This window comes from Quercus suber, unplaced genomic scaffold (genome assembly GCF_002906115.3).
Source record: "Quercus suber isolate HL8 unplaced genomic scaffold, Cork oak 2.0 scaffold_584, whole genome shotgun sequence".
Lineage (NCBI taxonomy): Eukaryota > Viridiplantae > Streptophyta > Magnoliopsida > Fagales > Fagaceae > Quercus > Quercus suber.
Window position 1 is genome coordinate 164,869 of NW_027070029.1, and position 19,256 is coordinate 184,124.

General features: G+C 34.4%; 2 long non-coding RNA genes and 1 pseudogene across 2 annotated transcripts; 2 read left to right on the forward strand and 1 right to left on the reverse strand.

The window, feature by feature from the left end:
- Window positions 1-2,321: 2,321 nt before the first annotated feature.
- LOC112038475 (phosphoribosylaminoimidazole carboxylase, chloroplastic-like) lies at window positions 2,322-10,655 on the forward strand (annotated as a pseudogene).
- Window positions 4,044-5,873, forward strand: LOC136063840 (uncharacterized). Its single transcript, XR_010625489.1, has 3 exons — window positions 4,044-4,137; window positions 4,981-5,110; window positions 5,807-5,873. It is a non-coding gene; the product is annotated as an uncharacterized LOC136063840 (long non-coding RNA).
- A 1,883-nt stretch (window positions 10,656-12,538) lies between the features above and the next one.
- LOC136063842 (uncharacterized) lies at window positions 12,539-13,703 on the reverse strand. Its single transcript, XR_010625491.1, has 4 exons — window positions 13,327-13,703; window positions 13,181-13,206; window positions 13,063-13,092; window positions 12,539-12,946 (listed from the first exon to the last, which is right to left on the reverse strand). It is a non-coding gene; the product is annotated as an uncharacterized LOC136063842 (long non-coding RNA).
- Between the last annotated feature and the right edge of the window lie 5,553 nt (window positions 13,704-19,256).

Below are 19,256 nucleotides of genomic sequence, written 5' to 3' on the forward strand. Positions count from 1 at the left end.
TACATGACACTAAGCATAGACAAAGGCGGAGTTATTAAGATGAATAAGTAATTGTACATATTAATTCATATATTTTTTGCAATAAAATATGACTTTTAGTTCCATGATTCATGTTTTGGTTCTTATAGGACAAATATCTTCAAAAGGTTCATTTTTCTTGACATGCCATTCCACTTCCTGAGTTTATGCGGCTTTACCACTTTCATTACTATCTAACTGGAGGATTTAGCTAATGGTTTTTACCTTTTTTTCTCACATATCCAATATGAGAGAAATTTTAATTTGTTGATCATGAAACATGGCTACCACAGATAGATGATCTTGACGGTGCCAAGAGAGCAGGTGAAATATTTGGCTATCCTCTTATGAGAAGGTTAGCTTATGATGGGCGTGGAAATGCTGTTGCTCACAGTGAGGAGGAGCTCTCTTCTGCTATAGCTAGTAATATGTTTAGTGCTCGTTTGGCTTGGGCTGATTAGCTGAAACGCACGCCTTTTTTTTTTTTTTTTTCACGGGTTTGTGTCAACTTTTTTACTGTTTAGTTACTGTTGTGGCTACTGTTTAATGAACAGTAACCGCAATATTTGACTTTTGCTACCAATTTTACTGTTTATGGACCCAGAAATTTCACTTTTCAGCAATTTTTTCATTAAAAATGGGTCTCACGGTACTATTTACACATTTAAAAATTATTTGCTATAGTGTTTTTCAGTTTTCAGTTTTCAGTTTTCAGCTGTATCCAAACGGACCCTTAGTTATTAAATATTTAAGTGCTATTATTTTTTGGATTTCTTATGTTTGGTATTTGAATTGTGTTATTAACCATGCAATGCTTCAATTATCTTTTTTTTTTTTTGGATTGGAATGTTACACATGCACCAAATGGGTCTTAACCCACGGCCTCAACCCTCCATCAAACTAGTAAAAGAATGACTGCTTAGAGAAGCCATCTAGGCATACAAAAGGTGTAGAAAACTAGATTTCACAGTCAGCCTTGAAATTTTGAAGCCTTGAAACGTTTGACTATTCCTTCCTTCCAAATAACCCACATAAGACATAGAGGAATAGCCTTCTAAATCTCTCCATTATCTCTTCTACTACCAAGCCATGGCCAACAAGCTAGCAGCTCCACAACCTTCTTTGTCATCACCCATTGCACCCAAAAAGACAAAACAGAGGACCATAGATCCCTTGCTGTAGGACTGTGTAGCAACAAGTGATCCACTGAAAGCTCATATTTTGACATGATTATTTTATTTGAAAGCTCTATGTTTTATAACTTATTATTATTATTACTATAGTTTTTTAAGTCTCTGCGTTCTCTATCTTCGATAGACAATTATGGTTGAACCTATTTTTGTTAGCTTGCATATGGTGCTTCAACCTCCTTCCTCTATATCTGTATTTCTCACTAGCTCACTTCTTATTTTTAGGTCAACTCTTTGTTTGGTTGTAGCTGGGGGAAGGTAAGAGAAAGGAAGAGAGCAAGGGAAAGGAAAAGGTAAAGGAAAGAGAAAAGAAAATTATTTTCCTTAGGTCTATTTGGATATAGGAAGGAAAGGAAACAAGAAAATAAAATAATCTATCTTACTGATAAAAAAAAAAAAATCTATCTTTTCTTTGTTTGGTTTGCAAATAGCAGGGAAAGGAAAAATATTTGTTTTTGCCTTTACGCCCTCATGTATATTTTATAAATGTGATATATTTCAAATTTGTGTTGAAAAGTTAAGAGTATATTTGTAAATTAATAAAACATTAATTTCAATTTTGTCAACTCAGCAGTTTTCCTTTCCAACTTTCCCTTTTTTTTCCATCCATTTTGGGCAGATAGAGATTTTTGGACCCTGGCAGAAATCTCTTACCTTTAAATCCTTAGCCTTTTCTTTACATTTTTGGAACCAAACAGTGAAATCAGTCTTCCACCCCTCAGTTTTTTCCCTATGTTTTCCTTTCTCATCTCTTTCCACTGTTCCAAACAAAGTGTAAGAGTTATTCTTTGGAAATCTTCTCCATTGGCAGTTAACATTACAATATTTTGCTGCTGTATTTGTCTTAAGTCTCTCATTATTAAAATTGTCTTTCTCAGTCTGTCCAATTATCCACTAATTTATTCATCCTAGCTACATTTTATACCTATGCACTACTTCATTAAGCTCAGCTTATATATATTGCTTATTTCCAATTTTCTCTCCTTCTGATTTGCATAACCTCTGTCCAACATCCAGTTTTTATGAACTTGTCTCTGTTCTTTTAATTAATATAAGTGGACACTTACATTTCCTTTTAACTTTTAATTGCGAATTTTTGCAGCTCTTGGATGATTTGATCATGGTTTATATGTTGAAAAGTGGGCACCCTTTGTAAAGGTTAATGAGGATATACTATTTAGTTTTTGAATCTGCATTTATTCTTGACTCTATGTTTTTCTTTATCCTGCAATATGATTAAATTTGCAACATATATTAGTAAGAATTCTTTGAAGTGCCTCTAACTACAATTAAACTTGTCTGGTTCACTTGCATGATATGCTAGGATGTATTCATAATTTGGTATGATCATCCTATGTATGCACCAAAATTTTCACCATTATGATTTGACAACTGTTTCTTTGATATTCATATGATCATTCATGTGACACTCACGAGACCTCACCCAGATAAGTTAAATAGTTAATAGTAGCTTGCAATTCTTGGGAAACTCTTTTTTTTTTTTTTGAAAAATCGATTTCTGGGTTCGGATGTGGCAGAAAATTAGAGATGGGTAATATATTTTTTTCTGCTTTGTAATATAATATTTTTATTTGGCTATTTCGCAGCTAAAGTAAATTTAGTTAGAAAACGCTAGGCAAACGTTGACATAGTAATATATATATATATAGAATGTGTTTATGTACACACAAAGAGACTCACTGCACGATTTTCTTATAATGAGTGTGCTTTTCTATTATTTTTAAGATATGAGTCTTATGAAACATGTTTTGATTTTTATAGTATCTGATTTTTAAAATAATACTTCATGACCAAAGCAAAACTAAGAATTTTGGCTTGCTGGGATGCTATTGGATTTAAGGTTTGTGAGGTCGGTTGGTGGAAGTTACTAAGGTTTTTGTCTTACGCATAAGTGGTGCATAAAAGGGGATTCAGCTTGTGTCTTATGCATAGGTGGTGCGGGAGAGGGAATGAAAGCTGTGATTTGTAAATTAGCTTTTGAGGCCTTGTTTATCATATTTGGCACCGAAAGGAATTCTCTAATTCATTGTGGTACTCTGTTAGAACAGAGGAGACCATAGTGTAGGATATGTGGGAAGTTCAAGCTAGGGTGGAAGCCAAATGGTGCTACTGCAACTCAATCTTTCACAAGGCTATATGTTGTATAGGGGTGTTTCCTCACTGTAATTATTAAGCCTTCTAATCAGTCGGATGTGACAGTGATTTTGGTTGTTGTTTCAGATAGTTTATTGCGGGTTGATTTGTGTTGGTTTGGTTCGGTTAGATGTTTGCTTGTTGTACTGTGTTCCTTTTTTAATAAAAAAATTGTCCATCCAAAAAAAAGTTATCGTTTCTTTCTTACATGATTGCTTGGATGCTGCTTGGACTTATATGAAAGAACTTGTTAATATTACTAATTGGATTATAATTTGGAGTTAAAAATTTATCAAACACGAAACCTTCCACCATAATACTCGTTCTCGAAGCAAAGATGATGTACCTGTATAGGGACTATCTGAGGTGATTGTTGGTGTTTTGGGAGGACTGCAACTGGGTCGTATGCTATGTCAAGCAGCTTCGCAAATGGCTATTAAAGTAATGGTTTTGGATCTGCTTGAGAACTGCCCCGCAAGTGCACTTTCATATCATCATATGGTCTGAAGCTTTGATGATAGTGCTACATTTCGTGAATTTGCGAAATGGTTCTATTTTTATGAGATTGATGACATTTTTTTTGTTTTTTATGGTCAATAGTTTTTGTAAGTATATTCTTTTGTTATAATTTGGTAATAATATGTCTATGTTCTTGGTAGATAGATGGCATGTATTTACTGCAGAAATTGAGCATGTTGATGTTGCAACCACAGAGATGCTTGAGCAACAAGGAGTGGACTGCCAACCCAAAGCCTCAACTATTTGAATAATTCAGGTATGCTTTTCTTTGACTTTGCCATTTGGTTATTGACTGCTGTCTTGCAAAATATGAGAAAATAAGAAGTTGAATGAAATCATTTCCTTATGCATAAAGCTTTTTTCCTTTTGAGGAAATGCATTCTGTTTTATAAAATCACAAAAGTGGGTCCTCGTGGATTTTGGTGCTACTTTAGATGCCCACATTCCCTTAATCTTAGGTTTTCGTTCAAGTACTTTTCTGTTATAGGAAGTGTAGAAATGTCAGGGGTTACTTTATTCCCCTGTTGTCATTCGTAACACAAGGACACAATGGAATTGGCATTTTAGAGCTAATTTTGACTGTTTCTTTGTAGTTAGACTGTGCTTTTAAGTAATCCCTTTTCAACCTAAGATTAGTTAGCTATCTACTAGAATTTCTTTCCTCTCTCTTGTTATACTTAAATGAATAAGTTCATTCGTAATAATAGAGTGACTAAATTTTAGGCAAGTTGTCAACCTACCACAACTCTCCCTCCTTTTCCCACAGGCTTGAGAGTGACTCTGAACAATACATGACACTAAGCATAGACAAAGGTGGAGTTATTAAGATGAATAAGTAATTGTACATATTAATTCATATATTTTTTGCAATAAAATATGACTTTTAGTTCCATGATTCATGTTTTGGTTCTTACAGGACAAGTATCTTCAAAAGGTTCATTTTTCTTGACATGCCATTCCACTTCCTGAGTTTATGCGGGTTTACCACTTCCAATACTATCTAATTGGAGGATTTAGCTAATGGTTTTTACCTTTTTTTCTCACATATCCAATATGAGAGAAATTTTAATTTGTTGATCACGAAACATGGCTACCACAGATAGATGATCTTGACGGTGCCAAGAGAGCAGGTGAAATATTTGGCTATCCTCTTATGGGAAGGTTAGCTTATGATGGGCGTAGAAATGCTGTTGCTCACAGTGAGGAAGAGCTCTCTTCCGCTGTAGCTGGTAATATGTTTAGTTATTAAAGATTTAAGTGCTATTATTTTTGGGATTTCTTATGTTTGGTATTTGAATTGTGTTATTAACCATGTAATGCTCCAATTATCTTTTTTTTTTTTTTTTTTGGATTGGAATGTTACACATGCACCAAATGGGTCTTAACCCACGGCCTCAACCCTCCATCAAACTAGTAAAAGAATGACTGCTTAGAGAAGCCATCCAGGCATACAAAAGGCGTAGAAAACTAGATTTCATAGTCAGCCTTGAAATTTTGAAGCCTTGAAACGTTTGACTGTTCCTTCCTTCCAAATAACCCACATAAGACATGGAGGAATGGCCTTCTAAATCTCTCCATTATCACTTCTACTACCAAGCCATGGCCAACAAGCTAGCAGCTCCACAACCTTCTTTGTCATCACCCATTGCACCCAAAAAGACAAAACAGAGGACCATAGATCCGTTGCTGTAGGACTGTGTAGCAACAAGTGATCCACTGAAAGCTCATATTTTGACATGATTATTTTATTTGAAAGCTCTATGTTTTATAACTTATTATTATTATTACTATAGTTTTTTAAGTCTCTGCGTTCTCTAACTTTGATAGACAATTATGGTTAAACCTATTTCTGTTAGCTTGCATATGGTGCTTCAACCTCCTTCCTCTATATCTGTATTTCTCACTAGCTCACTTCTTATTTTTAGATCAACTCTTTGTTTGGTTGTAGCTGGGGGAAGGTAAGAGAAAGCAAGAGAGCAGGGGAAAGGAAAAGGTAAAGGAAAGAGAAAAAAAATTATTTTCCTTAGGTCTATTTGGATATAGGAAGGAAAGGAAACAAGAAAATAAAATAATCTATCTTACTGAGAAAAAAAAAAATCTATCTTTTCTTTGTTTGGTTTGCAAATAGAAGGGAAAGGAAAAATATTTGTTTTTGCCTTTACGCCCTCATGTATATTTTATAAATGTGATATATTTCAAATTTGTGTTGAAAAGTTAAGACTATTTTTGTAAATTAATAAAACATTAATTTCAATTTTGTCAACTCGGCAGTTTTCCTTTCCAACTTTCCCTTTTTTTTTTTCCATCCATTTTGGGCAGATAGAGATTTTTGGACCCTGGCAGAAATCTCTTACCTTTAAATCCTTAGCCTTTTCTTTACATTTTTGGAACCAAACAGTGAAATCAGTCTTCCACCCCTCAGTTTTTTCCCTATGTTTTCCTTTCTCCTCTCTTTCCACTGTTCCAAACAAAGTGTAAGAGTTATTCTTTGGAAATCTTCTCCATTGGCAGTTAACATTACAATATTTTGCTGCTGTATTTGTCTTAAGTCTCTCATTATTAAAATTGTCTTTCTCAGTCTGTCCAATTATCCACTAATTTATTCATCCTAGCTACATTTTATACCTATGCAAATATATATATATATATATATATATTTTTTTTTTTCTTTTTGGCTGAAGCAATATGGTATTTCTTAATAGTGTGAAAGATAGAATCTTATGGCTTATTGATATTATTTACTTCTTTTTTGGGAATAACTTCAGGAGCTGGCTGTCATTGTGGCAAGAGGAAGAGACAATTCTATTCTGTGCTATTCTGTTGTTGAAACCATTCACAAGTAAGATGTAGATTCAGTGTTTACATTGTCTATTTTCTCTTCATGGTCTAATCTTAAATGATACAGAATTACGTGAGAAGCATTCACGTTTAGTATTTAGATGTTAACTTTACATCCCTTTACTTCTCATTAAGGATCTTTGATCTCTTGTAGGGAAAACATTTGTCACATAGTCAAGGCACCAGCTAATGTGTCATGGGATATTAGGAAACATGCTACTGACGTTGCCTACAAAGCTGTTAGCTCATTAGAAGGCGCTGGTGTGTTTGCAGTTGAATTATTTTTGACTGGGGATGGTCAGGTTGCGTTTTTTCTTCTTTCTTTGAGGCTGTTAAATGCATATATATATATATATATGTATGTATGTATATTTTAATACCTCTTGATACTACAATTGCTTCCTTTTTTGTTATCCTCTATATTTTTTCCTAATTTTGTTTCAGCATTATCTGCTTTTGACTAATGAATTCATGTTCTAAACTCTTAACAGATTCTTCTAAATGAAGTGGCTCATGGGCCCCACAATTGTGGTCATCACACAATTGAGTCTTGCTACACCTCACAATTTGAACAACATTTGCGGGCTGTTGTTGGTCTTCCACTTGGTGAGCCATCAATGAAAACCCCTGCTGCTGTCATGTACAATATACTGGGTGAAGATGAGGTGAAGAATTTCTTTTTATTTTTTTATTTATCTAAAATATAAAATGAATTTGTTACCTGTATTTTTCTGTTTAAGCCATGTGGCTTGTTTTGTTTGAGAGAGAGAGAGAGAGAGATGATGGCATGAAGCTGAAGTCATTTGTTTCTTTCAGAACATATTTCTGTAACATACTTTCACTGAAAATAATCTGCTTGAAGTTTGTTGAAGTTGCAACTAGAATTAGGTATAAGTCTGTGCTTGAGCTTGATGACTTTGTATACCATTGTGAATAACAAAATTTTAAGAAATTACAATTAATAAAAATCAAACATTCCATCTGTCCTGGTCCTCATTAACTGGTTTTCAGTTCTGAAATTATTTTATCTTGGAAAACTTGTTAATGTTAGTAAAAAAAGTAAATTGGAACATCGATGTATACAATATGTTTGAAATGTATTTATTCGGCATAACTATCTTTCACTACCCCCTCCCCCCACATATCAACTGTCTCTCTCTTGTATCTATTTATTTATTAAATTTCAGGGGTGATCCTGGTTTTATTTTAGGTCATTGAGTATTCCTGGGGCTACTGTTCATTGGTATGACAAGCCAGGTATGTGAATTTCGTTTTCCTCTCTCTCTCTCTCTCTCTCTCTCTCTCACACACACACACACACACACATGCACGCACGTGCGTGCACACACATGCACGCACACACTACTTGACCTTTACCTCATACTTGACAATTTCCTGCATTGCCCTAATGACTTGGCAGAAATGTGAAAGCAGAGAAAGATGGGCCATGTCACAATTGTTGGGCCTTCCATGGGTGATGTGGAAGAACGATTAAAATCAATTCTAAAGGAAGAAGGTTCTGATTCTCAGTCTGCAGGTAATTGCACTAGGGTCTTCTCATATTTATTTACTGAATGTCATGATGCTGGTTAACCAAAAAGCAAGTTTTCTCTAGGAGGCACAAATGTTTTTGGAAGCTGTGGTGAGATGTTTGCATCTATGCTATCAATTAAATTTGACTTTGGTGTATCTTTTTGGAGCATACTTTCCTTAAGTCTGTGATTGTCTCAATTGAATTTATTTATTCAATGTTTTACATTTTCTTACATAAAAATATTCCTACACGTTACACCCACACTACGTGGCGTACTTTCCAGAATAATCAGCACTAATGCTACTTTAAATTTTCAGGCCATGAGCTTTGGGTTATTATATTTTGCATAAAAAAAAGTCTTTACTTTGGCTTAGGATGGAAAAGTGACAGTATAGGGAGGGAAATTACCATAAGATTTTATTTTTAAGAGGCATGGATTCTAAACCGTTTGGAGATTACAATTTATCATTTCCATTTAAAAAATTGATTTAATTCTCCTTTTACCAAGATATTGCGGCTGTCAGTCTCTCTTCATTTATGATTTTTACTCTCTTGTGGGGTGGGGGAGCCCCAATCTTTCATGTAGCTATACCCTTATTATGTTGATAGTTGCAAAGTGTTTTCCTTTTGTTTGAAGTTTACATGCCTTAAGTTTTGATTTAAAAAGTTCGTTCCACTCAAATTGTGTTTTTGTTGCTCCCATTCTGAATGCAGTAACACCACGTGTTGGGATCATTATGGGTTCTGATTCAGATCTTCCTGTTATGAAGGATGCTGCAAGGATTTTGAATATGTTTTTTGTGCCTTGTGAGGTTGACTTCTAATGAACTACAGGGTCTATTTTGGAATTTAGGAGTTATTGATCATTAAATTTTTATTTTCTTGTATATTTCAATTCTACCTTTACAAATTATAATATGCAGGTGAAAATAGTTTCAGCTCACTGGACCCCTGAAATGTTTTCTTATGCGTCATCTGCCCTGGAGAGAGGCATTCAGATTATCATTGCTGGTGCTGGAGGTGCAGCCCACTTGCCAGGCAAGTTTATCTGAACTATGCTCCATATATTGTTTCACATTTGCTTTTAATGCCTCACTGGAATTAATTGAGCTTTGTTGTGACTTACAGGTATGGTAGCTGCACAATGATGTTGAATGGTGGAAGTATGTGGATGCTTGCTTAATCATGTTGAGATTTGCACAATGAGTTTCATTGCCTTAAAATATTGTCCAATTTTAGAGCCTCAGAAAAGATAGTGCTTCATTCGTTATCTCAAGTTCATATTTGATTCCTAATTGCACTTTGTTTTTTGGTATTTGATCGGTAATTAAGAAGCTTTATTGAAAAAGGAGAAATAAGAAATACAGCAAAGGAAACAGTTTCCTCGGTACGCAGATAGTGTACAAGGAAAATTTGATCACCACAAAGTCCTAATTTTTATTTATTCCTTTGATGATTATGCAGATGCCAAGGGGTGTTCCAGTTGCAACAGTTGCAATAAACAATGCTACCAATGCAGGTTTGCTCGCAGTAAGGATGATGGGGATTTGCGATGCTGACCTATTGGCAAGGTGGGTTTTTTTCTCTCTTCCCTCTCTGGAAGTAATACAGAATTGTGTTGGGTATGAAACCAAGAAAAAAAGAACATTAGGTGATAAGTCTTGCATGAGCTGATTCTGGAATAATATCCTTTACAGAATGAGCCAGTATCAAGAAGACACAAGAATGATGTCTTGAGAAAAGCAGAGAAGCTGGAAAAGGATGGTTGGGGAGTCTTATTTAAATCCACAAGTACTTAACTGCTTTGCCAGCCATATGCATGATTTTTGTGAGTTTAACACACTATGGAAGTTCAAGTTTGGAGAACACATTACCACAGCTAAACTTGGAATTAACTAAAGGATATGTCCAATTAAAGCCGCATCAAGCGGATCAATATATGTAGGATGAATGCAAAAATGTGTCAACAGAAATAGTTAAAGTGAAGATGGCACTGGCAATTTTGCTTCAGTTTTGAGAGATCAAGAAGGAAAGGAAGTATAGAAAACATGGCGTTTGTGGTAATAGGAAGAAGCCTTGTATCCATTGTAGTTGCTATAAGAGGGACACTGTAGCAGTTAAGTTGAATGAGTCAAAAGAACTTTTTATCCATTTAGTTGCATAAGGATGTTCTTTTGACCTTAATATTTAGATGGTAATCAATAATTTATTACAGCATTGAGTTCTTGTACATTTACGATGAACAATTTTTCTAACTGGTCCCAAGCAATTGTTCTGCCATTGAGGGTCAGCGAGCTGCTCAATTCAAATCTATGATATCTATTGGTAGGCTTAAGCTTGTCTTTGGATGGAGGCACAGCCACATTTTAATTGGATTGAAATATAGATTTGAATATATCATAGTCTATTCTTGTTATTCTTATGGATAAACGCCCGGAGAATCTTACATGGCAAATTTCTTGGAGAGTTACCTCTAATCCTGGAAGTTCATATTGTTTTCTTGTACCCTGCAATGTTATAACTTCTTTAAAGTTATATCTGGGGAGTAATCTAAAAGATATTAGCAGGCCATGTTGTTTTCACTCGTTGATGAATAAAGGCGGACCATCAAGGCAGATTGATATAGTAAATATAGGAGATTGAATCTTGATCATCATAAATTGGCTGGGTAAATTTAAGGGAGATAAAGGATTATTCTATGGTGTAACACACCTGCTGCACCTATGAAAGAAAGGACAAAAAAAGGTGCCGAACTTTGATGGCTAGGAAGTGGTAATAGTACACAGTTTGGGTACAATTGGTCCCTTAAATTTGAAGCAAGCATAATTGGTTCCTCAAATTTTAAAACTGAGTTGTATTAATCATTTTACTAACTGCTGTTAGTAGCGTTATTTATGTGGCTAACGAAACAATGACTTAACATTTTTTTTAATGATATGGCATGTTTTTAATTAAAAAAATTAAAAAAAGAAATTAGTTTCCACGTACGTTAGATGAAATTTAAATCATATTGACCTGATTAAAACAAATCTGATTTTTGTTTAACAAAGGCACAACGGCGCGAGAGAGAGAAGGGAAACAGAGAGATTGACAGCCACAAGAGAGAGAAGGGGAGGGAGTGAAGAAAAACCCAAGCCTAGCCGCCACTAGTGGAGACCCAATCCCTAGCTGTTGTCGGCAACAATACTGCTTCTCTCGCACAACCACTGAACCGTTGCCGCCTCCCTATTTCTCTCAACAATTGGCTTATTTGCTTTATAGAATTGGCTTATTTGTAGGAAACCAAATAGAATGCACTAGTAGAGCAAATATATTAGACGGCTAGAAAGAATTGGCTTATTTGCTTTATTGAGGGCATTTAGGGTCTGGTTGCTGAACATTGTTGTCATTAATCATCTAGGAATAAGTAGCTCTTGATTTGCTAAAGTCCTGGGAGCTATGTGTTCAAACTCGTGCTTATTCATAGGCTGTTGACAAAATCAGATTATTCTTTCTTTTCTGGGTTTAATATGATCACTTTGCTTAGTAGTTGATGGTGTCATGTTTAAAATTCGTAATTTTGTAATTAATCAGATGAGTTGGGATGTGGTGGATAGTGTGCATTACTACTTACATTCTTTAATTCTTATCCTCCTTTCTCTTCTTGCAGTAACTTGTATTTTATCTCTCCAGATTTTATAACAACCCAGATTAATTAAGGTTGGGATTTTTTATGGGGGTACATGAGGGATGGATTTTTTATTTTAGTCCACAAGGCAGGGATATAGATGTGAAAGGAATTGTTGTTGGTTTATAATTTCTCTTTCTCTATTCTGAAACAATTCAGTATTGTGTTCTGGGATTCGAGCATAAATGGTGAGGGTATAAGGTTGTGTTGATGCCACTTGGGAAGTTGGAGAAAAAAGGAAGGGGGGGGGGGGGTAGGGGAAGTGGAGTTTGTGAAAATGCTTAAGTTGGAGAAAAAAGGAAGGGGGGGGGGGGGTAGGGGAAGTGGAGTTTGTGAAAATGCTTTGTCGGTTCCATTAGGAATTAGTATATTACTCAAAACTATTTAAGTTGTCTTGTTTTCTATGGCCCAATGAGCTCATTCATAGATAAATAAATTATTTTCTTCAATGTCCTCAGGAGCTTTACCCCAATACTGACCCACATGTTTTACCATCTAGTATAGTTACATGGTATAATTCCAAAAGGATGATATGCTAGATACCAATTTGTAAGTGATCGCACTATGGGTTGAAGATTGTATTCTACTTGTATCTTGTCTGAGATCAGCTAAGCCGGGTGTAGTAAAATTCACTTTTATTCTTAAACGTAAGCATGAGTGCAACTTAATTATCATTCAATACAGCAAAAGTTGCTCTCATTTTGGTAATGGAGGCTTCACATACGGGTTCAAGTTTTAACCATCTCCACCTCCACTAATTCTTGCAATCCCCTTGGGCACCAGCTTTTTGCCTTTACTTCTGTCTCATCTATCGTGGCCTTCGCTATTGCTACTATCTTTCTGTACCTCCACAGCTACAACCAAGTCTACAACTCATGATGGCTTGGTTATGGTTCACCTTGCACCAATCAAACTACACAGGACTCTCACACTCAAACCTGCTTAATATCATCATCATAGTCACTGATATTGAAATTTATATCAACTTCCACTCCTCGAAACTTGATCGCAGCCCGATCATACACCCTGTGATCGAAAAAACCCGAATTGCCATGACATTACCACAAGTTCATTTTATCCAAAATAGTAAAAACTACAACCATTGCAATCTAAATAATCAGAAACAGTTCATTTTTATGTACCTATCAGCAGCATGAGTTGCATCAATCCTCCTACAAAAACCAAAAAACACCCAAATTCTCATATTCCACCTCTCAAATTAATAAAAAATTCAAAACAATAAAAATTGATAATCCTTACCCAAATACACTTGCTTTCCTCAATCCCTAAAAAAAAAAAAATCGTTGCCTCAAAATCAGACAGAGAAAAAAATAACCACCAAAACCGTAAAATTTTTGTAATGAAATTACTGATAATCAGAGTTTAAAAGTAACAAAATTACAAACCAAATATGCGATTCCCATCGACTAGTTCTTCAATAAAACGAAACGCCTTGATACTGTGAGCTCCGAGACCTTGGTCCACGTCGGCTCTTCTTGACCAGAGGTTTCTGTTGCTGCCAAGGCACGATCCTCTGCTCCGCAGCTTTCACAACGGAAACTCCTCCGTCTCCGGCCACCGAATACAATTGTATCGTCCGGTTGTTGCGAATACTGTAGTTGTCCTCATCTTCTTCTTCTTCATCTCCTCCATGATCGATATCGAGCTCTTTGTCTTTGCTCTGAAAGATAATGGCCGGCTTGGAACTGTTCAATCTCTCTCTCTCTCTCTCTCTCTCTCACTCTGTCTCTCTCATGTGTTGGTTAATCAGATTGCAAATGAGTTTTAATTTAGTACCGGGTTAGGATTAAGAATTGAATTAGAATGGGTCAATTTGTTTTTTAATGTGTAAATTCTTTTTATTTTTTTAAAATTTTTTTAATAAAAAAATTGCCACATCATTAAAAAAAATGTCAAGTCATTGTTTTGTTAATAACGTAAGTAATACCACTAACGTCACTGAGTAAAATAACTAATATAACTTAATTTCAAAACTTTTTTTTTTTTTTTTTTGGGAGGAGGGCTTAGTTTCAAAACTTAAGGGACTAATTGTGCACATAAGGTAAACCTAAGGGACCAATCTTATAGTTTTGCATATTTTAAAAATCTAATTATTGGATTGCACATTCTTTAGCCTTTTAATGAGTTTGGTTTATTTCTAATACTTTTTCAACTATTTATCTCATTTTGTTTTAAATATACAATAACAAGTAGTAGTTAGTAGGTTTTAACCTCCACATTTTATTTAGTTAGTGGGTGATGCAGCAGTTTCTTATTAAAATAAAAGGAGATTCTAGTTAAAAAAGTATTGGAAGTAAGCCAAACTTACTTCTAACACACATGTCAAATTTTGTGCCAATCAGATATTATTTATTATCTGATCATTATTTTTATACATAATTTGATTACAAAAACTTGCAGTTTAAATAATTAATTAATGACATAACTATTGATTTTTGATATTCTAGAAATTTTGCAAATATAAAAGATATAAGAAGAAAATGTTTATTTTATTTATTTATTTATTTATTATTATTATTATTATTTTTTTGAGGAAGAGAAGAAAATGTAATCTAATGATGGATTTGTCAAAATTCACGCTAAATAAAAAGATATTAAGTAAAGTTATAACCTTAAACTATAATTAAATTTGTAGCCAAATTTTGTCTTTAATATACATCTTAACTTTATGTTGAACATGTCTATTGACTAATCTATCAATGGTAATGTTATTTCATTATAACCTTCATGATTGAAAAAATATTATGAATATTAAAATGATTATAAATTATAAATTCATAATTAATTCATTTATAAAATGTTTACATTTCAAGTTTTATTTATTTTAATTATAATTATAAATAAAATGGCAAATAGTATACATTTAACATAGAATTTCAAAGAGTAAATAATATACAACTGTTATTGTCACGTAGCCAGGGTTGTTACAATTGTGCCTTTCCTAGCTTCTTAACATATTTCTAAGTAAAATCTTTTTAATTATTTTAGCTAATGACAACGGCCAATGAAGAAATTGTGAAATAAGTTTTTAGCGACAATGAGCTTTTTGTCACTTTTGAATTCAGCTATATCTTCCTCTTTCAAGTTTATCCATTCTTCCATCCCATCCCCATTTTTTTTTTCTATAAACACAATTACACTCTTTATATTGTAATTGATCCTTGTTGGTTTTTCTTATTGCATCTCTCAATAGGGGTGTCCACTTAACCTAGAAACCCGATCAACCCGCTGGACCAGCCCGAAATCGAACCGCCACCACCTGAACCAACCAATTCGACGATCGGTGGTGGGTTGCCACCCACAAAACCCGATACCTTTAGGTCAGTTGGCGGGTTTCCTCCCCAAAAACTCGAGCCACCCAACCCAACCATAAAATCAACAAAATCCGGCAACATTCAAAGGTTTTTTGACAAAAATTTACAAATACCGGCGATATTTTTTCTTTTTCAACGAAGAGCTACTTGAAATCCACTAGATCCGGCGAGATCTAATGAGATCTTGTCGAGATCTAGTTCAAATTCAACAGATCCGGCCAAATATTGCCCAAATCTCGACCAATCCGGCAAAATATTGGCATTGGTGGCAAAACCCGAAACCCGACGGACTTTAACCGGACGATCCAACCATTATTACGGGTTGGTTTCGATTTTCGTTTTGTTTTTCACCCACCTGAATTTTCGGGTCGGGTCCAAGTTGAAAACAAACTCGACTCGGCCTAACCTGTGGACACTCTTATCTCTCAACTTGCCCACAATGCCACACCACTCTCACTACAAAAAAAAAAGAAAAGAAAAAGGTCCTATAGCTACGTTTTAAAAACGCATCTATAGCTCCTAAAACCGTGGCTATAGATCAATTCAGTCTATAGTCTCATTTTTTATAGCTGTGTTTTCAACTATTGCCTAAATCTCATAACTATAGATCTGACAAGTCTATAGCTGCGTTTTCGCAAACATGGCTATAGGCCAGGAATTATGGCCTCGTTTTTAGAAACGCGGCTATAGGACATATTTTAGCCATGTTTTTAAAACACGGCTATAGGGGATAGCTATAGCCACGTTTTAAAAATATGGCTATAGATCTTATCTTTAGGCCGCATTTTTAAACTGTGGCTATAGGTTATACATTAGCCGTGTGTTTTAAACGCCGCTCTAGATCCTCAACCTACAACCACATTTTAAAAACACGGCTATAGCTTTTTTTTTTTCCTAGGCAAATGGCAAATGCCTGTCTACAAACGCGGCTATATTCAACCTGTCTACTAAATCATCAACCTTTCTACGAAATCACAAAAAAGAAACTACTCAATAAAAATAATAATTATTGAGTAAGACAAAGTACTCAACAAATAGTTCTTAACTTACAATGTAATATGAACAACTTATACTCAGTAGTTCTTAAGTTACAAAGAATGATATGATACAAAACAAATTGTAGAAACAACAATTAGCAAGTATTGCCATACCCTGAAGGTCTTATTGGTCTTCATTGTTGTTGTCCTTTGCTTCATCAGATTTGACAACTGCCATAACTTTGTTGTGCTCAGCCATTCCCTGAGTTAATTTCTTCATGGTAGCCCTAGTTAACTCCTCAACATTACTCAACCTGCAAATAATTTTAAAATTTTCAAGTGATGTTTGAAAGAAACCGTCCTATCAAAATCCATACAATACTTCTATTTTCTTAGCTTCCAAACAAAAACCCAAAAATGAAATTGTAACGTCCCGTCAGTTTAAAATTTAAAAAAAAAAAAAAAAAAAAAGAAAAAGAAAAAAAGAAGAAGGAAGAAGTAATAGACATTAGTCAAAAGGACAACCAATGATGCTAAATATTATGCAGCATGATTACAAAAAAGTCATGATATGATAATAGTCCTAATCCTAATCATGTAATTTACACATAATATGCAAACTCATGTTTTCAAGATATCTGTCAACTTCCCAAAATCTCCAACCATATTTATATATTTCAAACTTACCTTGAGAACAATGCATGACTTCACTATTTAATCCTCTTAAACTCTTCTACATTGTTAAAGCATCAATGTACCTCTAGCACCCCCTGATTACTATTTAAATTGAAGTAGTTGCCCAACACATAAACTGCCCCTTTCAAGTTTTTTTTTTTTTTTTTTTTTTNNNNGGTCAGATTTTTATGGTTCCCAAGTGCCCCCACCAAACCCCACTACCACCACACATCACTCCATCTTATCTCCTCATTGGCTGGCTCACTCCTCCCTTCTCTTTTCTTTCTTTTCTTCTTTTTCATTTTTAGTAGAACACTCTCTTCACTCCTTCAAACTCTCCACCGACACTTCCACCCACCGCCATCACCATTTCCACCATCATTTTTCCGACAAGATCACAGGAAAATTTTTGAGAACCCATAAACACTTTCACATCTTTTTTTTTTTTGAGGTAAAAATTTCTCATCTTTTTGTGGGTTTGCACTTTTGCTTGAGATTATTTTTTATCTAAGCTTTAATAATGATACCCATGTGATTTATGACCATTGAAGTGATATTTAGTGTTTTTTATGTATGGGTTTTGTATTGGTGGAATTATTTGATGAGTGGGGTATATATTTTGTACTATTGATGACTACTTAAGTTTATGTATGGTGGAAAAATTAAGGCGTTTTAAGTTATAACATGTGATGGTTGGTGAATTTAATTTTCCATTGCCATTGGGTTTATTTGGAGTTAGTTGAAGTTCTAAATTTCTTGTCTTGGAGGATATTTTGATTTTGCTTTCATGGGTTTCTTATTGATGTAGTGTAAATTTTATGGAAGTTAGTCATAATGCTGGAGATGATATTAAGGGGTTAACTTTATAAATTGGAGTTTATGCCTTGTGAATCAAATTGTTGAGAGACTTTGGAAGTGGGATATATTATTATTGATGAGGTTAAATACTAGGCTTGCCTAATTAAGTGATTATTTAGCAATTCCAAATTGTGGCTAGATGCAATTTCAAGCTCTATACTTATTGTGATAGGTTTACTTGATATTGTTTAGATTCTAGCTAATCTCCTTGGAGCTTGGAGAATTAGGATTTTGCAGTTGCGAGGTAAGTAACTTTTTAAAGAGATTTTGAAAAAATAACCATGTTATATAAATGTTTTTGGGTTAGACATGCTTTTGAAACTATCTATGGAAATTATACTTTTCTAAAAATATTGTGTCGTAACCTTAATATATATATATATTATATAGAGAGGAGAGAGAGAGAGAGATGGGTTCAAGTTACACCTGGTGTAACTCTTTAAAAGTTACACATTTTTTGTACCGTAGATTTTTAATAGATCCAACGGTTGAAAAAATAGTATTAAATGATTAAGGATTTCCACCTTATTTACCTAATTAATAATTAATTTTCTCTATTCTCATTTATTACTTTCCATAGACCTCATTGGATGTTGTTTAACTGTGTCCCTTTCTTCCTTTAAAAAAAAAAAAAAAAAAACTTTTGCAAGCTTAGTAATGAAAATTTTTTATTATAGAACACAGTTTTGACACTCTGCACCTTCTCTCATTGACTGACACTCCACAAAATCTGATGCTTTCTTTACATAAACACTCTTCTTGTCCTGCTCTCTTTTTTATTTTATTTTGTCTTCAATAGATTTGAGTTTTGTCATGTGTTTTTGCTATAATGCGTTGAAATTGGAAACCACGAGGCTCTTGCTCATTTTGTGAATTGTTCAGGGGCAGTTTCAGTAGGCGAAGTGTATTTATAAAATCACAAATTTTATATCTTTCTCAAGGGATAGACTTTTCAAGTAACAAGCCTCTCTGGGTGCCTAAATATTTACCACCATGTACCAGTTAGTAATTAGTTACATTGGTGTTTTTGGGCTCCTCAATAAAACCACACTTTTTCTTTCTTTGTGAACCTGAGGGGAAGAGGAGTCCATTCTTCACTGAAATCAAAAGTGGAATTCATACCCACCTAAAAACCTCCACCAAAATCCACCACCACTAGGGAAGCCTCCCTCAAAAGTAAATGTAAATGGCTGTCCCCCACCAAAGTTGAAACCACCCCTACCCTATCCCCCCATGTCTTCAACGTCTTCTCCTCTATCATATCTCGTTCGTTTTTCTTCATTGCTGAGAACCTCATATGCAACAGGCCGGCACCCAAGGATTTTGAGAGAAGAAAAATTTTAACTTTTTTGGTCTTTGTTTTTTGCCTAGATTCATATACATCCAACAATTTTAGGAAGAAATGGACATAGTTAAACAACATTCAATGAGGTCTATGGAAAATAATAAATGAGGATAGAGAAAAAAATATTATTAATTAGGAAAATAAGG